The sequence below is a fragment of the Mizuhopecten yessoensis genome, unplaced genomic scaffold, assembly GCF_002113885.1.
Source record: "Mizuhopecten yessoensis strain PY_sf001 unplaced genomic scaffold, ASM211388v2 scaffold2553, whole genome shotgun sequence".
In the NCBI taxonomy this organism is placed as follows: Eukaryota; Metazoa; Mollusca; class Bivalvia; order Pectinida; family Pectinidae; genus Mizuhopecten; species Mizuhopecten yessoensis.
Genome location: NW_018404603.1, coordinates 187,928 through 206,839, shown reverse-complemented (window position 1 = coordinate 206,839; position 18,912 = coordinate 187,928). Strand labels below are relative to the sequence as shown.

The 18,912-nt window shown below is 37.4% G+C and overlaps 1 protein-coding gene across 3 annotated transcripts in view; it reads left to right on the top strand.

Annotated features, from left to right (window-relative positions):
* The window catches only part of LOC110446115 (innexin unc-9-like), a 239,949-nt gene that overhangs the window by 178,398 nt on the left and 42,639 nt on the right, over positions 1–18,912 (top strand). The window contains exon 1 of one of the 3 annotated variants that reach the window (XM_021491098.1): positions 13,273–14,075. The exons of the other annotated variants lie outside the window; for them this stretch is intronic. The gene's annotated coding sequence lies outside the window, so the exon portion shown is untranslated. Of the gene's footprint in view, positions 1–13,272; positions 14,076–18,912 lie in introns of those variants that run through there. 3 annotated transcript variants of the gene reach the window in all.

Below are 18,912 nucleotides of genomic sequence, written 5' to 3'. Positions count from 1 at the left end.
GACAAATCAACAACCCACTGATAATCGGACAAATCAACAACCCACTGATAATCGGACAAATCAACAACCCACTGATAATCGGACAAATCAACAACCCACTGTAAATCGGACAAATCAACAACCCACTGTAAATCAGACATGTTATCCATGTAATGCATTGAAATGCTGAGCTATGATTTCATTAGACTGGCTACCAGTTTTTTAATGAAAAAATAACTGGCTGAAATTTAACTAAATCTACTAGCTTACCTCCCCTTTGTTTGAGAACTTTGGCTAGGATCAAGCATCCAAGTGGTCAACATTATAAAGGTGTTGTTTTTTTTCTAAATGATTCAATATTCTAGAGACGAGGGGGCAGTCTATGATTTGATTCTCTGTCATTAAGTAAGTGTGTGCTAGACCCAGTGTACTTGTACATGAACTCTCCACTTAATGAACGGTTATATTGTAAGCTCTGTAGCGTCCCTGCAGGTTCACGGAAAGAATAAGCTTGCTGTAATCCACTGAATGTTACATATTTATATGATATCATACAACATTTGATATAGCGCCCTATCTAACACTTGCAGTAAGAGTCGACTAATGTGTGATCCACTCCTGCAGTACTGGGATTATTGGTCTATGCCTTCTCCTTTTGGGACATTTAAGAAACACATGTTTCACATCATGCACCCATTGCAAGACTTCAGATTTAAACTTGTTTCTGTTTTTCACTTCCCTAATTTTGGTTTTTCTTTTTGACGGAATCTACCCAGGCATCTGTCTTCACGTGACCTTAGCTGTTGCGTTGACGTTAAGTTCCAAACAGACAAACAAACCTCGGAAACGAGTTGCCGCTATGTAACTCGAGATAAAACTAAACATCTAGCATTATGTTTTCCTTTTTGGGTTGCTCTTTGTAACTTTTTTGCGTTATGATGAGACAGACGCTCTGTGATGTCCTAATAGAGTACGGGAACTACTTCGACAGACAGACCACACAGGGTTTCCTCTAACGAGCCAGGGAGTTCAAACATGTCTGTAACAGATCTAGGCTTCTAATACTGAAGCCTTGGCTAGGTTATCAAAATATTAACTCAAAACGTCAAAATTGTGTACAAACTGCAATTTGTATTTGTTATCATGCTTAACCTGATGGAAACTTGAAAAGTGCGTGCGCCACCTGCGGAAGGTTTCTTTTAATTAAAGTTTTCTTCAAGTCAATCTCCACGTGGCAGTCAAGTAGCTATCGTGCCAAAAACATGCCAAGTTAAGACGTACAAACTGTATTTAAATTTTACATATGCATAATAACTTTTAGTGTCTTTTATCGACATGTACTCAAGAGGTATATAGAGGAGGATAACTAGTATATGATATCTACCAAATGGCTACAATTAGATCTTATTCTATATGATTTGTTAGTGTAAAAAAACTTTGATAAATTATAAAACTTTCATTTGACATGATTTAGAAACGTGCACGCGCTCGCGCGTTCTTAAGGATCCTTGTTTAGCTGTACTGGGGATTTTCGTATAAAGAGTACTTCTCTTGGCTAGGTAGCATAAAGAATCTCGGGGGGGGGGGGGGGGGGGGGGGGGTGCAGGTAAGCGGAAACTAACCCCCTCACGTCGGCCGAACACAGACTTTCGTCAGTGATGGAAGCCGTAATACCAGTCAACTAACCAACCAATTTGGTAAAAGCGACAGTAGTTAAATATGAAGTTCATGGATCGAATCCTAGCCTAGCCACTTTGATGTCTATAGGCTCAGAAAACACTATCGTTTATTAGGGCTTTTCACTTTTTGTGAAAAGACCTATTATATTTTATTATTATTTTTATGATTATTACAAGCTAACCGAAACATAATATATATAATATTGTCCTTTTCAGTAACAACAAGGGAACTTTATTTATTATAAAATGAAACATATAGGCAGACAGAGAAATGTCTTAATTCCTTTGCCAGGTTTGTGATAACCTTATAGTTATATTAAAGTAGGATGGAATTGAAGTGTTATTCATTGTTGAAATATGTGTCGACATATGTCACAGTGATCACTTGTCTGGTCAGTTTTAGCCTTAACAAAACAGAGGCGTTTAAAGAACTAAAGAACGTTCGCATTTAGGACTGCTCAGCTTTTTACATATTGGGTCATCATTAATGCGTGCCTACGGTGATCATTCAGAGTTTGTCCGAAATAACTTTTTTCCTTTAATGGCTTTCCATGTGTTTTTGTTAACAATAAGAATAGCGCTGTGATATTAAAGCAATCCCGATAAATCGTTTTCATCAAAAGCCATTATAGGCAAATAAATATCTAATAATGGGGCTAGACCCAAGGGTGCACCCATGATTGTTTCATTATGCCATGCTAGCACACGTGTTTGGTTGTATGGTTGGAATATCAAATACATGTTGTTCAATGTTATAAACCCGTACTAAGGCCTAAGGGGCGGGGCTGAACCCTGAAAGTACTTGTTGTAGCCTAAGTGTATCCCTATCTTCATGACCAGCATTTACATAAAAACCTAGAGACTAAATCCTAAGGGATCAGCATAACCAGCAGGCATTCTATTTTAGTATAAGTCCTTGACATAAGGAAATTTAAAAAACCCTACTGCATATCTGTATCACAATGTATATAACCATGTGTAATTTCAGTTTGAACTTTTGGTTTCTGAAATCATCTCATAGTGGTAACAGACAAACAGACGGACGGACGGACAGAGGACAGACATACAGGTGGGCACTATGGTTACGTATTGCATACGTAGACCCCGAATTAATTTTGACCAATTTTGCTTCATAATGTTATAACAAATTAAAATGTTCACTTATTAAGATAAACAATATTTGGCCTTATAATTGACCTTTGACCAGATTACCTTGACCTTCGGTAAGTTGACTTCTTATTTGATTATGACCAACTTTTGCCTCATAACGTCATAACAAAATGTTTACCAAAATCTGGCCTGTGGAGGGTCATATATTGTGTTTTTGACAATATAGCCTCACTGTTCAATTTTTAGTAAAAGCGACCTTGTCTTTGATCTGTTACAAAAAACATCAACACCCTCTGTTTATGCAAACTTGAGTCCCCTTTGTCTTCTAGAATAAAATTGGTTAATCTCTTTTAATTTTAACAAAATTCAATTGTTCCTCTATTTCCCCTATTGGACCCCACCCATCTGCCCATACGGCCATATCAGCTAGCATATACACAAATATTATAAACACATGAACATTTTCAAACTATTTACGAAAGATACAATTGTTAATTATCGCTCAATGCTGAACTAGAATTACGTGGAGCAACATGTTGAGATATTATTAAACTTTAGATACAATCAAATCTTCACATCTGCCTAAGTTTGCAAGAATTTAATAAATTGTAATGTTTAAATGTGCTTCAAATATCATACCAGCGTGTATTTGAGCATTTCGCCAACAACAAGCAACAGAAAAAAAGCGGTGTTTAAAAGCTTTATCTGGAAGTTTGCAATAATAAAATATTGTATATTACGAATTTGTGTCTTGTTGTGATAGGTAAAATCAATATATTTTAGGGAGGAATTAATAACAACGTATTAATATTCCCAAATGAACTTTAACTGTCAGTGTACAATACCAGAGAGCTAATAATATAACATTTTAGATCTATATCTAATTTTGAATTAAAAAAGTATGTGACTTGTTGGAACAGGTAAAATCACAGAATTAATTAAAGTCCAGGGTTTAATCATAAAATGGTGCATTTTTAGATAGGAATAAATTACAATAAATGAATATTTTCAAATGGATTTTAACTGCCAGTGTACAATACCAGAGAGCTAATAATATAACATGTTAGATCAATATCCAATTGTTATTAAAAAAAGATGTGTCTTGTTGATACAGGTACCAGTTTGCCCGTGAATTTCTTATTTTCCTCTCCTGTTAGTGAAAAAAAATATAGCATTATTAAGGGAAATTTAGTTCAGGAGAGCTTATTTTTATAACCCTACTGCATAGGGACTGTGTGGTATTTATATTGTATGTTAATTACAGTACCTAAACTTATATACATGTTCAGAAAATGGGAATGGGGGAGGAGGGAATTAATGAAATTGATGAAATTATGAGACAGTTAGTAGCTATTTTACTGCAAAATAAAGAACAAAAACATTTAACATGCAAATTACAGGCTGTGTGCAGTAGATACTACTCTCAGCATTTGACATTGACATTGACGGACCCCTGTGTCCCTGGCCATGCGATAGGTTTGAGGTGGTGACAACAAAATTCTGCTTTGACAAAACACATACCTTACATTTCATGCCAATCCAAAACCAAAGATGGCCGCTCTGCCATCTGATTAGCTGAGACATTTTTTTACTTCTTCTCAAGAATAGCTGCACAAATAGGCTCCTTTTTATTATTATAGTTGATCCCTGAGCGGTTCCGCATAAGTGTTGTTACATTTTGTGCCGATTTTGAAAATCCAAGATGGCTGCCCTGGTCTCTAATTGGCTGGGACATTTTCAACTTCTTCTCAAGAACGGCTGGACCAATTGACTCCTTACTTGGTACAATGATCCTTACAAGGTTGGACAAGTGTTGTTACATAACAAGCCGATCCAAAAATCCAAGATGGCCACCCTGGCATCTTATTGACTGTGATATTTTTTACTTCAATTACATTTTGAGCCAGTCATGGATATTGTTCAACCTAAACTGTCCTTTAGTGTCAAAGTGTGGCTAGCAATCATGAAAAGCCCGTCATATTGTCTATGATAATTTCTAGTTATTTTTTGTTTATATTCATCTCTATTTTTTCATTCGTTAAAGTCCCGCAAAGTGTATTTTTCTTTTCGGCAGTGGTACTCGGTTCCTTAACGTTAACGGGTGTGAAAAAATGTATGTGGACGTTCATTCGTTCATAAACACGAGCCGATGATTTATGAGATCGGACAAGCGAGCCATTTACCATGGTATCGTACGGTCAACATCTGTTGTCGGTTTGTCTTACCTACCTGTGGCAGAAGCCCCGTCGATAATGGTCCGCCTGTTAGCGGTCCTATCCTCATAATGCACGTCCATTTCACGGCATGCGTCATAAACATGTTACTATTAAGACATAAACTCTCTCGCAAGATCGCAGATTATCAAAGAGAACAGTTGTACGTTCAAGTAGCAGAGGGTCAGTTTGTATGCATATATGACTTGCTACAATTTTTAAATATTAGTTAAATATTTAACAATAGTTTCTCTTGTTTGCTCGTGTCAGTTTATTTCCTCTGACGTCAAACAATCTCAGTGAGGGGTTAGCTCAGATGAGTTTATTACAAAAGGTTTTTTGTGCACTTCCACTGTATAGTCGGATTAAATCAGGGAGGATGTGTTTTTCGCGTGATTAGCGTGTAGACCCAATATTTTGATTTAGATAATTATCTTGTAAAAAGGTTAATGGTGTGAGCAGACGATGCAGACATCTGTCACGTGCGCTTAAACGATAGTGAGGCTGACACTGCTGCCTTTCTCCACTCCAATACAGAATTCTAAGAAGAATTATAAACGCTGTTGTCCGGAGTGATTGTATCTTTCTGTACGGCTGTTGAGAAAAATAACGCTGTAGCGAGTGCGAAGGTGCTGCCCCCTATCAACACCAAATCGGTCTAACATATATATACGTGGTACATGTAAACCTTTTACTTGGCCTGTGGTTACTGAATTTATTCCACTTAAGAAAACAAATGCTCATTCATCTTTGCAGCTTATACAACATCTTTCAATGTCTTTAAAGATTTTTTTGTTAGATGAACATGTATACTTGCACCTATGTCTTGTGTTTGCCATATCTTCCTTTGTTATCCTTTTCCATTCTTTTTCACCGTCTACCATTTGGCATCCTTCCCTTTTAATTCTGGCCTTTTGTCATTTTCTGTCTTTTTCCATCCTTTGTCTTCTATATCATTGGCCAACCCTTCATCTTTGCCTTTTTGGTCATTTTTTCCCTTATATCATCTTTTTTTTTCGCTCTCCTTTTACATCGATTTTCCCCGTAGTTTCATCCTCTCGTCTCACACGACAGAACAAAAGTGTGACTTCTTCAACAACGACTGTTACTTGGTTAGCTGGCACCTTATACACACTTATAATGTAGCGTTGTAAATAAGGTTTAAAGGAGACAATACCTTCCATACCTGACTACCATAACTACACCACATACATTTCATCCTTATGTTTGTCTCCCAGAGGGATGCGGTTCCTTATCTCGTGTGCTTTGTAGGCCGTGTACCAGCTGTCCGCATCCCCGCACCCCCCACAAAGAAAAGCTGTACTGGATAACCCAGCAAAGTCAATACCTCACGCTAATTCTTTACTATCGCACCGTTCGATCTACTATACATCGACGTTAAAAAGTAAAACCGGAGGTTAGACTATAGGAGATAATTCGAAATTGGTGTGATTGTAACCGATTGCTCAGAACTCTCTCCGAGGAGTATTACTGGGGGGTGGGGGGGGGGGGGGGGTGTAACCTGTTTTAGCCAGTTTAATTTCAAGTACGCTGCAACTGGCGTCAAACAACATTCAATGTTTGTACAAGTGTACACATATGCATCTGATATTGACCGTACTGTTACCATAGGTTCTTATGTACAAGTATGGTATTGGTACACATAGCAATGTATTTACTGTTCAAGAGCATTACCACTGTAAAACCCTGCAGATTTGAGATGGCATTCACATCAGCTATGAATGTCATGGCCTACGTGCTGACAGTAACATTACTATGACGTAATATTTGAAATGATAGGTAAAACAGCACCTCTCTGGAAGATGATTGTTCTTTTTTTTCATCAAACATACGCTTTCTGGAATTTGTCATTTTCATGTGGCTTTCATAAAGACTATGAATGCCAACTGAAAGCAATTAATTGCTAAAATAGATTGATAAATGTTTCTTTAACGATAATTAACGCTGACATGGATCAAGATTGTGTTGCATGAGGTACACAGGAATTGTCTTTTTCCTGGGAGAAGCTAGACGTTTTGTTAAACCAAAGAAATGCGTGTACCTATAGATTAAATCTAGAGATCTAGTGTTGACTATTGCCAGTGTCTAGAATCGTTTATATACATACCTTTGTATACCGTGAATGTCTGACTCGATACCTAAGTTTCGAAAGTTTACCTCCTGGGGGTGGAGGGGGGTTAATTTGTAGAGGAATATAGCTGGACGATTCTTTATAAAAACTGTTACTAAGAGCTGTTAGTATTGGTGCGATAACTATCTCATAAGCTACTGTACAAGGTCTGTGTTTTGACCCAAATATATATGAATAACCATACAGAGTTGAACACACTGACATAACAAAAACTTGTTTCAGATAGAACAACCCTCATATAAATGGCTGACATCGTCAGTATCATGGCTGCCGCTTTGATTCTCAGCCATGGATTTACTTGTTCATAAAGCACGTTGCTCGTTTTCTACTCCTTCTAACTTTTTAGCGCATATTTGTTAAGTAGTATACTCTGTTTAACTAGTTCAGGCTTTTAAAGAGCAACATACATTTGTTCAATGTAATAGCTGTTTTGCCATACACAAATATCGTTAAGGAGGAAACTTGTTTCGTGGACCTGACCGACATAATGGATGTCAAGCCGGACAATGGAGGCTGTGTTGTGTGTACATATCATTGAACTAGAGCGGAAGTGGCCAATCAGATTACTGGAAGTGTTACATTTTTAAATGTGACTAGTACAGACAAGAGTGAGATTGTCTCCCTTTTTCTTTGCCGGGCGATGCACGTGTGCGTTTGTTTGTTCTTTGTTGGCACTATGGGCGGGTTTATTTAGTCCTCCTTAGGTGCTTGTCGTGCTTGGCATTTCAGTTCCAGAAGTTTTTGGAATGTTGGATTGTGGAGTGTGAGTCAGTACCAGAAAAGGTTGTCTTTGTGTTTCACGAGAACAAAGCACCAAGTGCTCGACGACTCCCTCGTTAGAATGGAAAACGTAGATGTAAGCAATTAATAGATACGAGAAAGAAATCATACCCGAAAAAATTAAAAGAACAAATTAAATATTTTAGTCAATAAATTCGGTTTTGCTGGTTGTGAACATTTCACTGAATAACTATAATTGCATGTGTTTGGACATATCGGAGTTTTACTTGTAACAAATGTACGGTACGGCTGATTGTATCAAGACCAAGCCGCGCTCAACGTAAATATATGACACGCGCGAATCTAGGAACAGACCTCAGAAATCTCGACCTCGGACTTACATTACACGTCAACGTGGCCTCAGTACTGTTTAGCAGTAAAAAAAAATCTTTTGAAAAACAACATTCGAGGTCGACAGTTCTGTTTTCTTTTCGATTTACAATGTACCTAAACACTGTGGCAAGATGTATCTATTATATTGAAATACTTTCTTATCAGGTCTTGGACGCAACACGTCTACGGGCGCCCTCTACCAATATATGCCATTCAGGATGGAGTTAATAGTCTGTCCTGATGTTATCTGCTAAACCTCGTTTCCATTGACATCGCTGCCGTCCATTACTCTACAAAAACAGGCGATTAGGATCCGATCTCCTTTGCTATGTATCGTGTCGCATTTATCACGCGTTGGTCAAGTGTCTGCGTCCCCACATTTTAACACGCAAATTTTCCAAGAAGGCCATGTTGCCTCAGGAATGTAACGGACATTAGCGAATAAAACCGTGAACGCCGTCGTTCCTGCACGTCCTTTCAGCGTTTTTTACGTCCTCTAAATGTTGTTTTTAGTCAACCAAGCGTTGATTGACGTCCTCCCAACGTTGTTTTACGTTCTCCGAGCGTTGTTTTGCATCCTAAAAACGTTGTTTTACGTTCTCCGAGCGTTGTTTTGCATCCTAAAAACGTTGTTTTACGTTCTCCGAGCGTTGTTTTGCATCCTAAAAACGTTGTTTTACGTTCTCCGAGCGTTGTTTTGCATCCTAAAAACGTTGTTTTACGTTCTCCGAGCGTTGTTTTGCATCCTAAAAACGTTGTTTTACGTTCTCCGAGCGTTGTTTTGCATCCTAAAAACGTTGTTTTACGTTCTCCGAGCGTTGTTTTGCATCCTAAAAACGTTGTTTTACGTTCTCCGAGCGTTGTTTTGCATCCTAAAAACGTTGTTTTACGTTCTCCGAGCGTTGTTTTGCATCCTAAAAACGTTGTTTTACGTTCTCCGAGCGTTGTTTTGCATCCTAAAAACGTTGTTTTACGTTCCCAAATAGTCGTTTTACGTCCTCCCGGCGCTGTTTTACATGAACGTCCTCTTGACATTGTATTGCGTCCTCCAAGCGTTGTTTTAAGTCCTTACAGTGTTGTTTTGCGTTCTTTTGGTATTGTTTTCCGTCCTCCCGGCGCTGTTTTACATGAACGTCCTCTTGCCGTTGTCTTGTGTCCTCCCAAGCATTGTTTTACGCCCACCCCCACCCAACCCCCCTCCCCCAGTGTTGTTTTGTAGGCATCTCTCATGATAGTTTCATGTACAAAGATTCCACGAGGTCATTGTAACTCGCATATTATATTTTTAAGTTATCGAACTTTCAATGGTTATCGCTTAGTGATGTGTGTACCGACAATTTTCAAAACGGCAGTTGTCTAGCTAAATCGTTTTGTAACGGTAATGTTATTGCATTGCGCATCATCCGTCCCTCATTTAAACGTGGAATGCCTGTCTTGATTTAGTGCGGATTCAATTCATAAATGACAATGTTTTGCTGACGTTAATTATGGCAGAAAACAATCGCATCTTAAATTTATTTTTTAGATGTTCTATGTTTTTCATCCTGAAAACGTAATCCAATCATGGACTGTTTTAACGGCGACCTAATTCATGAGTTGGCTCCGTAATTTGTTCTTCCATTGCTTTGCGACCTAGCGGGGATCACGCCGGGACAAGCCTAGTGTTTCCTTATTAAAACTCTCCCGTTCACGAAATTCAATTTAAAACGATAGAAATTTGTCATTTTATGCTGGAGGTGATTGAAATGTATGTTTTTTGTCCCCGTAGTTCACCGACCGTTCATGAATAATGAAAATGTACAATTAAGCGAGATGGCTCGTATTTCAGTCGACCACTTAAGAATTGGTACTGCACCGTGTTTGATTGCAGGCGCTTCATGCCTTTACTCGCAATAACAAACACAAATAATATTCATCTAGTGAACGGATTGGCAGTTAAGCTAATGCTGTGACTGTTTTCCATCAAATTACAAACAAACAGAACTGAAAACAAAATCAGAAAAAGGGTTTAAAATCTTTTTAAAAAAATAGGGGAAAAAACCTGTAACTTAACAGATATATAACAAGCGATGCGTGCGTGAATTGTTCTTGACACGCTTCATGGGAGTGTTAAAAAGCTATGAAATTTAAGTTCACAGATTATTTCAAGATATATTAACGGTACAAAACTAACGGAAATTACAACATCGTCAAATTACACATGACTTCAATACATGTACTATGGCCTATTCTGAATGATTTATGGGGAATACCGCAATGGACCAGGAACTTTTCGGATCTTCTATTATGTTCAAAGTACAGTAGGCCTTATTTTAGTGTTACACAACCTGTCATATACACTCTGTTTGTCAGATATGAACTAGAAAAGTGTCCTGGACAGGAAATCGATACATCCCGATGTAACAGCTACATCTACGTGTTTTTGTATAACATTCGTCTACTGTTGGTAATGTGACTATATATAGCAGGTGTTACTCGTGAAACCCAGACATGGGGACAAACCGGTCACCGAATAAACATGTACAGTAAAAACTCGATATACTGTCCCTTGTTGATGTATATGCATAGACAAAGTTCGAAACTCCTTTTAAATACACAGTAAACCATCTATACAATTACAATATAACCTCATTTATTTATTTGTAACGAAACCTCGATATAATGCCCCTCGTAACTTACAGTAGAATTTCGATATAATGCCTTCGTTTTAAATAGTAACATTTCTGTATAATGTCTCTCCTTTACATACAGTAAAACCTCGATATAACGTCTTTTGTTTACATGCAGAAAACCTCAATATCATGCCCCTCGTTTACTTGTAGTAAAACCACGATGTAACAACGTCTTTCGTTTATATACTGTAAAACTTCTTTACCATACTTCTCGGTTAAATAAAACCACGATACAATGACTCTCGTTTACTTCCTCCCCCCTCCCGCCCTATTTTACGACACAATTCCTTAATACGCATCCTTTGTTGTGTTGTAAAGCCCGTTCACAACTCCTGGCGGTATCTCGTAAGCACAAATGTTGGCAATAGAAGGTATTTTGACCTCACCCTTCCAATGATAAATTAGTTGCGAACCACCTGCCACCGAAGAAAACCAGTCGATCCTGATGTTATCTGTCAAATTCTGGAAAATATGTGTCTCGGACGATCTAAGGCAAGAAAGTCATGTTTAATGATGGCAAACACTAACATGTTATATTTAGAAATCAGGAAATCAGGAGAATACAAATCGTTGGTGATTCGACGGATTCTTATAATAAATTTAACATTGACTTTTCTTTTGAGATCGTATATTACCAACGACAACGAAACGAAAATCCTAAAAATCAAATCTTTATACACGTTTGCGAAAATGACGCGATATAACCATTTTGATATTATATTCGAAATAATTTGAATTACATGAGGGGCAGATCTGTTCAGTTCGACTAGTGCGATTATCTATAGAGACAAGATTTAAAATATGGAATTTATATCTATAATACATGTTTTGTTGAGTCGAATTACTTACTACATGCATAAACCGAAGATAAGTATTCCTAAAAATACGATGGAGGCCGATACAAAATGATTTTTTTGTTTATGATATGTATTCTTTGCAACGGCTAAACCGCAAGTGATTATGTCCTGACGCGCTTGCGGTGGTTATGAAGGCAGCACTTCCGGGGCGTTATGATTTTCTGTTTTTTTTTTTTTAATTTTATCGTTACTTTACTGAAGAGACGGAAGACAGGGCGACACTATCTGTCTACGTAAAAAGCGGATACATTTTATACAATGTACAATGTATAAGCAATATTCGGGTTATCCTTTTTCTGACAGACGTAAATGCTTTGACTTCCCGGATCCGAAGCCTAATGACAATCTAATCTCGAACATATTAACATTTTTTAATTTCACTTTTTTTTCTTTAAATTAAAAAAAAACATATGACAGCTTGTTGGAAGATTGAAACATTCAAGGTCCGTGTTGGCAACATGTACGCAGCCTAGTAACCTCTAATTGGTACTGTTGTAGTTGCCCTAACAAGCGTGTAGTTCCTGTTCGTGTGATGTTACCAACACAAGTACTTTTCCAGTACTGTAACAATTACGTTAACATCAGCCTATGCCGGGTAGCTATTGCCTGCTCGTGATAATTTGATCACAGTGAACTACATATAGACAGCTTCAATAATTAACTTGCACGTGTGAAAACGGGCGGAAATCAAACTGAAAATTCCGGCAATCCATATTTATTGGGCACACCCATCTAATCAAAATACACACTTACCTACATGATAAACGTGAGTTTCACGTAAAATACTTTTCAGCAGTTTCTGAATTAGAAACCGTTTACCCATTCCTGTATTAAGTTCTTTGATCGTGCGTCTTTTCAAACCAGTGACTGTGAGACATGTAAACCATTTTGTCCTGTAATTCTTACGGAAATGTACCATCAATTCATGTTTTCCTTGGAAATAAAACGTATTGTCTTTTGAATAATACTAATAATAACATTGAAAGGGCAACTGGGGCGGTCGGGTGCTTTTGGCGCAGTGAATACTGCAAACACGGACGGGGCTCCATTCTCCCATTGGACGTATAAAGGTATCAGGACACCTGCCCGACCAAGTAGGTTATGTTCCAGTACTCCGGTTTCCTTTCGCATTAAGAGCTGTGGGCGCGAGTTGCAAGTGACGAAAATCCTTTGATAAAGCTTGATTCTTAATCATAGTAGAATAAATCAAGTTTATATATAAAAAGGGTCAGCGATATCTGCCCTGTGAGATAAATGCTTGCAAAATGTTCACAAGGCATGCAAAGTGTCTTCATGTTTCACGAGCTTAATTTTGGATATCCTTTGAAGGAAAGTACGCCGTGAGTTAGCTTATCAGACAAAAAATCCGTTTGAAACATAATCGCGAAAATAAGATATTGTTAAAAGTTCAAACATTCACACGTCATTATCACAGCGAAGAAAAGGGTCGACATGTTTCGCGCCAGTCCTGCGTAGCGTTGCAGCAGCTGTAACGCATTGAGTGTTGAGGATCAGTACAATGGTCTATAGTTATCCGTACAATGTCAGGAATAGCAGTTCTGTGTGGTGGCTGATGGTCGTACTGTGATACAAGTCTGTAAGGTGTAGTGAACAACAGTAGTACACTGGCAAGAGGACTGCGCACGTCCATCTGGAATATAGCTCGGACAGGTTGGAATAGTACCCAAACGTATGGATAAACACAAATGATCAAGTTATATTACACGGAAAGCAGGGTTTGACACCGATCTGATGTGATATTACACGGAATGTGTGAATTAATGGAACTCTTCTGACGTGATTTTACACTAAATGTGTCGGTTAATATTATTTCGACTTGATATTACACGAACTGTTCGGATATATGCAATTCTGCCGTAATATTACACGGAATCCGAAAACTAATATTACACTGACTTGATATTCAACGAACTATTAACATATTTGAATTCAAATCCGGTGTGATATGACACGTACACCTATGATTGTGCTCGTGGACACCGAAATATTACACCAACTCTATTGATTTACGTGACTCTAACATAACTCACGAAACACATTACGACGTTCTTTATAAAACGACGTACATAGAAAGTTTGACGTGAAACTCCAGCCTGCAATTCCCTGAACGTCCCTGAAATATGACTTTTATACTACGTCATTTTAATCATGACTAATTCAAGAAGTGATAACGTCGTATCGCTTATGACGTCAGCCTAAAATGGATAATGTGACTCACGTAGTATCCCGAGGGTGTAAGGAATGGGACATGGATTGGGGCTATAATACAGCTTATGCAGGTAAGATCTGGAGCGTTACGAGTGGCATTTGTAATTAAAGGACCCTTAAGATGTACCTCTGTTGAAAAGATCAAACGGATCAGAAACTTCATAGTTCATTCGTTAATACGTTTTTACTGGAATAGTGACGTGTATTAATAGAATAAGAAAAATATTTTTGGAAGCATGTTAGATTTATGGTTGTTTCTAACGGATCCATGGTAAAAAAAAACTTACATAACTCATGCTGTTTTAAAATATTCAGCCACATCTCTTATATCTTTATGGTTTAATAGCTATGATGTCTGTGATGATTCACATCAAAATCAGTGTTATACACGTATCTGATTTTATATAAAAGTGTTTTTCTCTTGAACTCGATTTAATAACAGTTACAACCCGGCATCCGAAATGGTAGGGACCACCAGCGTCATAGATAGTAGGGTCGGGATAATTTGGTACATGTATGACAGGAACGGGAACCATTGGGGTCAAGGATACTTGGGTCGGGCACCACTGGTGACAAGAGTTGCAACAGTCCCGAGGATCGCTCATGATAACACGTGGATCACTGATGATAAGGATGGCATGATCGACAGCTCAGCGACCCTGCTATCTAAAACTTTAGTGTTTCAGTCATTTATTCATCTTTGTAAAAGCATATTTTAAGAGTTTCTTAAGCTTTGTAAATCTGTCAAGATTCAAAACGGCACTCAGGAAAATTAATTTGAATCCCAAGGTCGCAAATGAAAACCAACACCGAATTGAAATAAAACACACCCACACAAATCGCACTGCCAATGATATGAAGCTGCAAAAACATACTGTTTGGCCTACACATGCTTGAACAAAGCAATTCAAAGTAATTCAGATAAACAATGTCATAAATTAGAAAACACAAAGCCGGGTAATGGGATATTGTAACACCAACATTGACCGTGCGACATCTGGGTCTGCAGCATCACGTATCTCCCTCAAAATAATTTTCTTGCTCTATTAAACGGAAAATATATGTCAGTTCATTGTAATGATTGATTTTTACTTAAGTTCTGATTTCTTTTGTGCGTAGATTTCATAACACAGATACGTTACCAGACTTAACAACTTAACTTTGCATTAGATTTATATCAAAATTTATTGTCATAAAATCGGCCTATCTTACCGGGATATTCGTGTCTTTGGCAACAGCTGTTTCCTATACAATGCATGTCTTTTTGTGGACTTGGCCTCGTATTATATTTGATTTTGTGATTTTTCAATCGATACGGTATAAAGATATACAGACCCCTATACTCCTGGAAAGTTAATTGTTGTTCTACACGCACTTTACCCACGTAATCACGCTCACAGGTAAACCAGGCCTAAGATTACTGTGGGGTTTATATTTGCAATATTTAATGGTAAACCATACGAGGGTCTTGACGTCATGGTGTACACAATGACATTATGTCATTTTCATATACATTCATTGGAAAAAACCATGAAAAGTCGGATGGAATACATATATGTTTATGAAACAACAATACCTTTAATATGTAAGCCTGTCAAGACACACTATTTGTACTCTTGCAAACACGTGACCAGATTATCACTTCCGGTTATACGAGACCGGTCTTCTGTTTTTTAGAGAACAACAAATCTTAATATGAAAAATATTTCGAAAGCAGATATGTATATGTAAACACTAATTAAAACAGTTATATTTAAGAAATTGTTTCTGTTCTTCCGGTGGATTGAATAGCTTCCTGTTTTGATCGAAATTTATTATATCATATGGACGATACATTGCTTGTATATTACACAATACCCAAGTAAAACGTAAACACTATTCTTTGAAATGCGCTTTGCCTTGTTAGTACATACTGGCAGAATATATGAGGACAATAAAAAGGACAAATGGAATGATATGGAACAATACATAAATATATCAATATATATTAACAAACACAAAACAAACACATAGAACGCTGGAATAAGTTTGATCTGTAACTAATCCAATGATATTTGCAAGCGTCTAATTTTCTGTAAATGAGAACTGGTAAAATACTTACTAACTGCGTTTTAGTGTTCTATATTCTGACTAAACTATCCTTGTCATGTCATTAAGGCTTTGTTGAAATGTAACAATCGACTATATATATATAATATATATATATATATATCAATACATTTAAAATCCAGCATAAAGGGATGAACGTTCACGTCTGTTATTCAGTATTCTGCTGCCGAACTTAACATTTGAATAAATTGAATATAATTTTATTGTTAAACATTATAATCGAAATGTAGAGTCAGTTTGTCGCCAATAATACGGCCCTAATCGATTACATGTAGACATTGTAGTGTCACAGCTGGTACCTCAATAGAACACGACGCTGACTAGTAGTGGGCTTACACACAGGTTGTAGATCTACAATCTTTTATCAGACAGAATTTGAAAGAGATTAATATCTCAAGCATCAGATGTATATATGTGTGGGTTACAGGTTTTTACGTAGAAAAGAAATATCAATGGTTTTTATTTCGTCGTGTTACTTTTATACGAGTCGATATGCGTCACATCCAGGTAGAATATAGCCAGCATCCGTATCAATTGACGATATAAATACAAGTAAAGAAATACATTACATAGCAACACAGAATAACCAATGAAGGCTTCATATATGAATAACTTGTCTTAATTGTACCGTGTATGACTCTATAACTGAGTAGTGCTTATCTCGTGTCAAAGACTAGTTCATTTACTTGCAATTGGTAAGAATTGTTCGTTTTCAAAAAAACAGTTTCAGTGATGAACTTTTCTTCACAATGGTAACGATGTATCTATTATGTACACTATTTTGTATCCTTATAGTCAACAGCACCAAGTAAACGAAGTACACAGATAAACGCAATACCATGAGGAAAATTGACGTACACTGTGTATAACATAGATAGTAAACAGTATAACACTGTGTATAGTGTTCATGCTTCATTTACAAAACCATTGACCTTTTATCGAATAAAAAAATAATATAGAAAATATACCAAATAGTTCTGATGTCTGATTTGTTATCTATTGTTTATTTTCCAAGTTACTCCGTAAGTCCACGGAACAAACAGTAGAGGCTCGAGTCAAAACATAGGCTGGCTAACAGGTTCAACAAACGTGAATTCCAAGATATTGCTATTAAAAATTTAAGCTACTCTATCAAACGTTCTAACTTTGATTTTACATCAGAGGAGATACACAGGGATGGGCAGAAACATAAGACAGTATCTCTTCTAGTCAAAACAGTGTGTTTTTTTATGGAATTCTAGCCATTTGTCTTACTACTTTCTTACCAAAGGCGAACCCTGCTAGCAGTATATACAGACTGGAGTAGATATACCATGATATTTTGAACACTTGAGAATTGTCTATTTATAAATAAATGCTAATCAAGTGTTCCTAAGTACGGATAACACAAACAGCGATAGAGTTATCTCCCCATCATAGACATTCGCATATCTCACGCGATCAAGAACATCTCTGCACGCGCCTCGACGGGGAGCTGTTGGTCTTAAATGTACGCCCGCAGTAAATATCCTATGTCTTTCGGGCATGCGCAAGTTTCGTATAAACCAAGTTTTAACGAAGTAAACGATTGCTCAACTCTGTGGAAACCATAAGAAAAGTGACATGAGCTCTTGAGATGATATCGACTGGGCGAGATAATGATATGTGATATTCTGGCCGTCCCCGTAACATATTCAGTGTAACAAGTGGCTCGGCGCTGATATGTAGATACAGGGTTGGTTCAGATGTGTTATCGTAACCACTTTGTATAGCTCGGTTTTTACTTTAGATAGAAAAAAACATCCATGTCGTGGGATTTTGAAACGTTACCAAAAACCTGGATGATCGTATTCTTTCCAGTTAAGATTCAGATATATTATCTTAGAGTTTTATTTAGCTCGGATACAATTTTAATTATGTGTGTATAGAAAATTCGTCCACGTAGTGGGATTTTGAAATGTTACCGAAAATCTGGATGAAATATTGTATTATTTTTTAAAGGAGCTATGTAAATGTGGTTGGGAAAAGAGCTTTTGAGAATGTTCATTGCACTGTATTACGAGATTGTGTTAAACGGGCAATACTTCAACATATTCTTAATTATTTAATATAATAAAGTTTTACCAACTCACAATTACTATCACTCATTACGCTATTTTTACCATTTTACTACAATGTTATACTTAGATTATGTGTTACAGTAAATGTAAATACTGCTATTGGTGTCAGGACCGTTCCAAGATTTCGTAGAATACTGACCAACTTTATGTACACACGAGATTTGAGTCGCGTACAAGCGCATGCGCATTCAGAGCGCTGACACATTCCGTGCGTGTCCGTTACAAGATAAACCCCCTGGCCACCCCTGTGTAATCTGGGACGTGGCTTGCCGACTCCAAGGAATCGACCTCCGCCATATTTGTCAAGTAAATAATAGAATACACTTGTCCGGAAATCTACATAACAAGGAAAATCAATGAATCCCGTGATATGACGATTGACAGATTTCCCGCCATCTTGTAATCAAATCATGAATTCACGTCTGCTCAAGGATTTTATCAAAATCAGGGGATGAGTCTAGAAGGTTACCCACAAGGCCACACTGTTCCGGTAGTGGAGGTCAGTAAAGTCACTGTGGGCTGTTTATCCTAATATGGTGGTCCTTTGGTCGATATTCTACAGTCTGTTTAGGGTTGGATCTCTTTGATTTTAAATGCCCGTCTGTTGTCCAAGTTTCGCTATAAACGTTACTCATACATTATCTGCCACTTTTCGTTTCCCTGTGTCTGTATGGGTGTGGCCTTGTACCTACCAACTTAC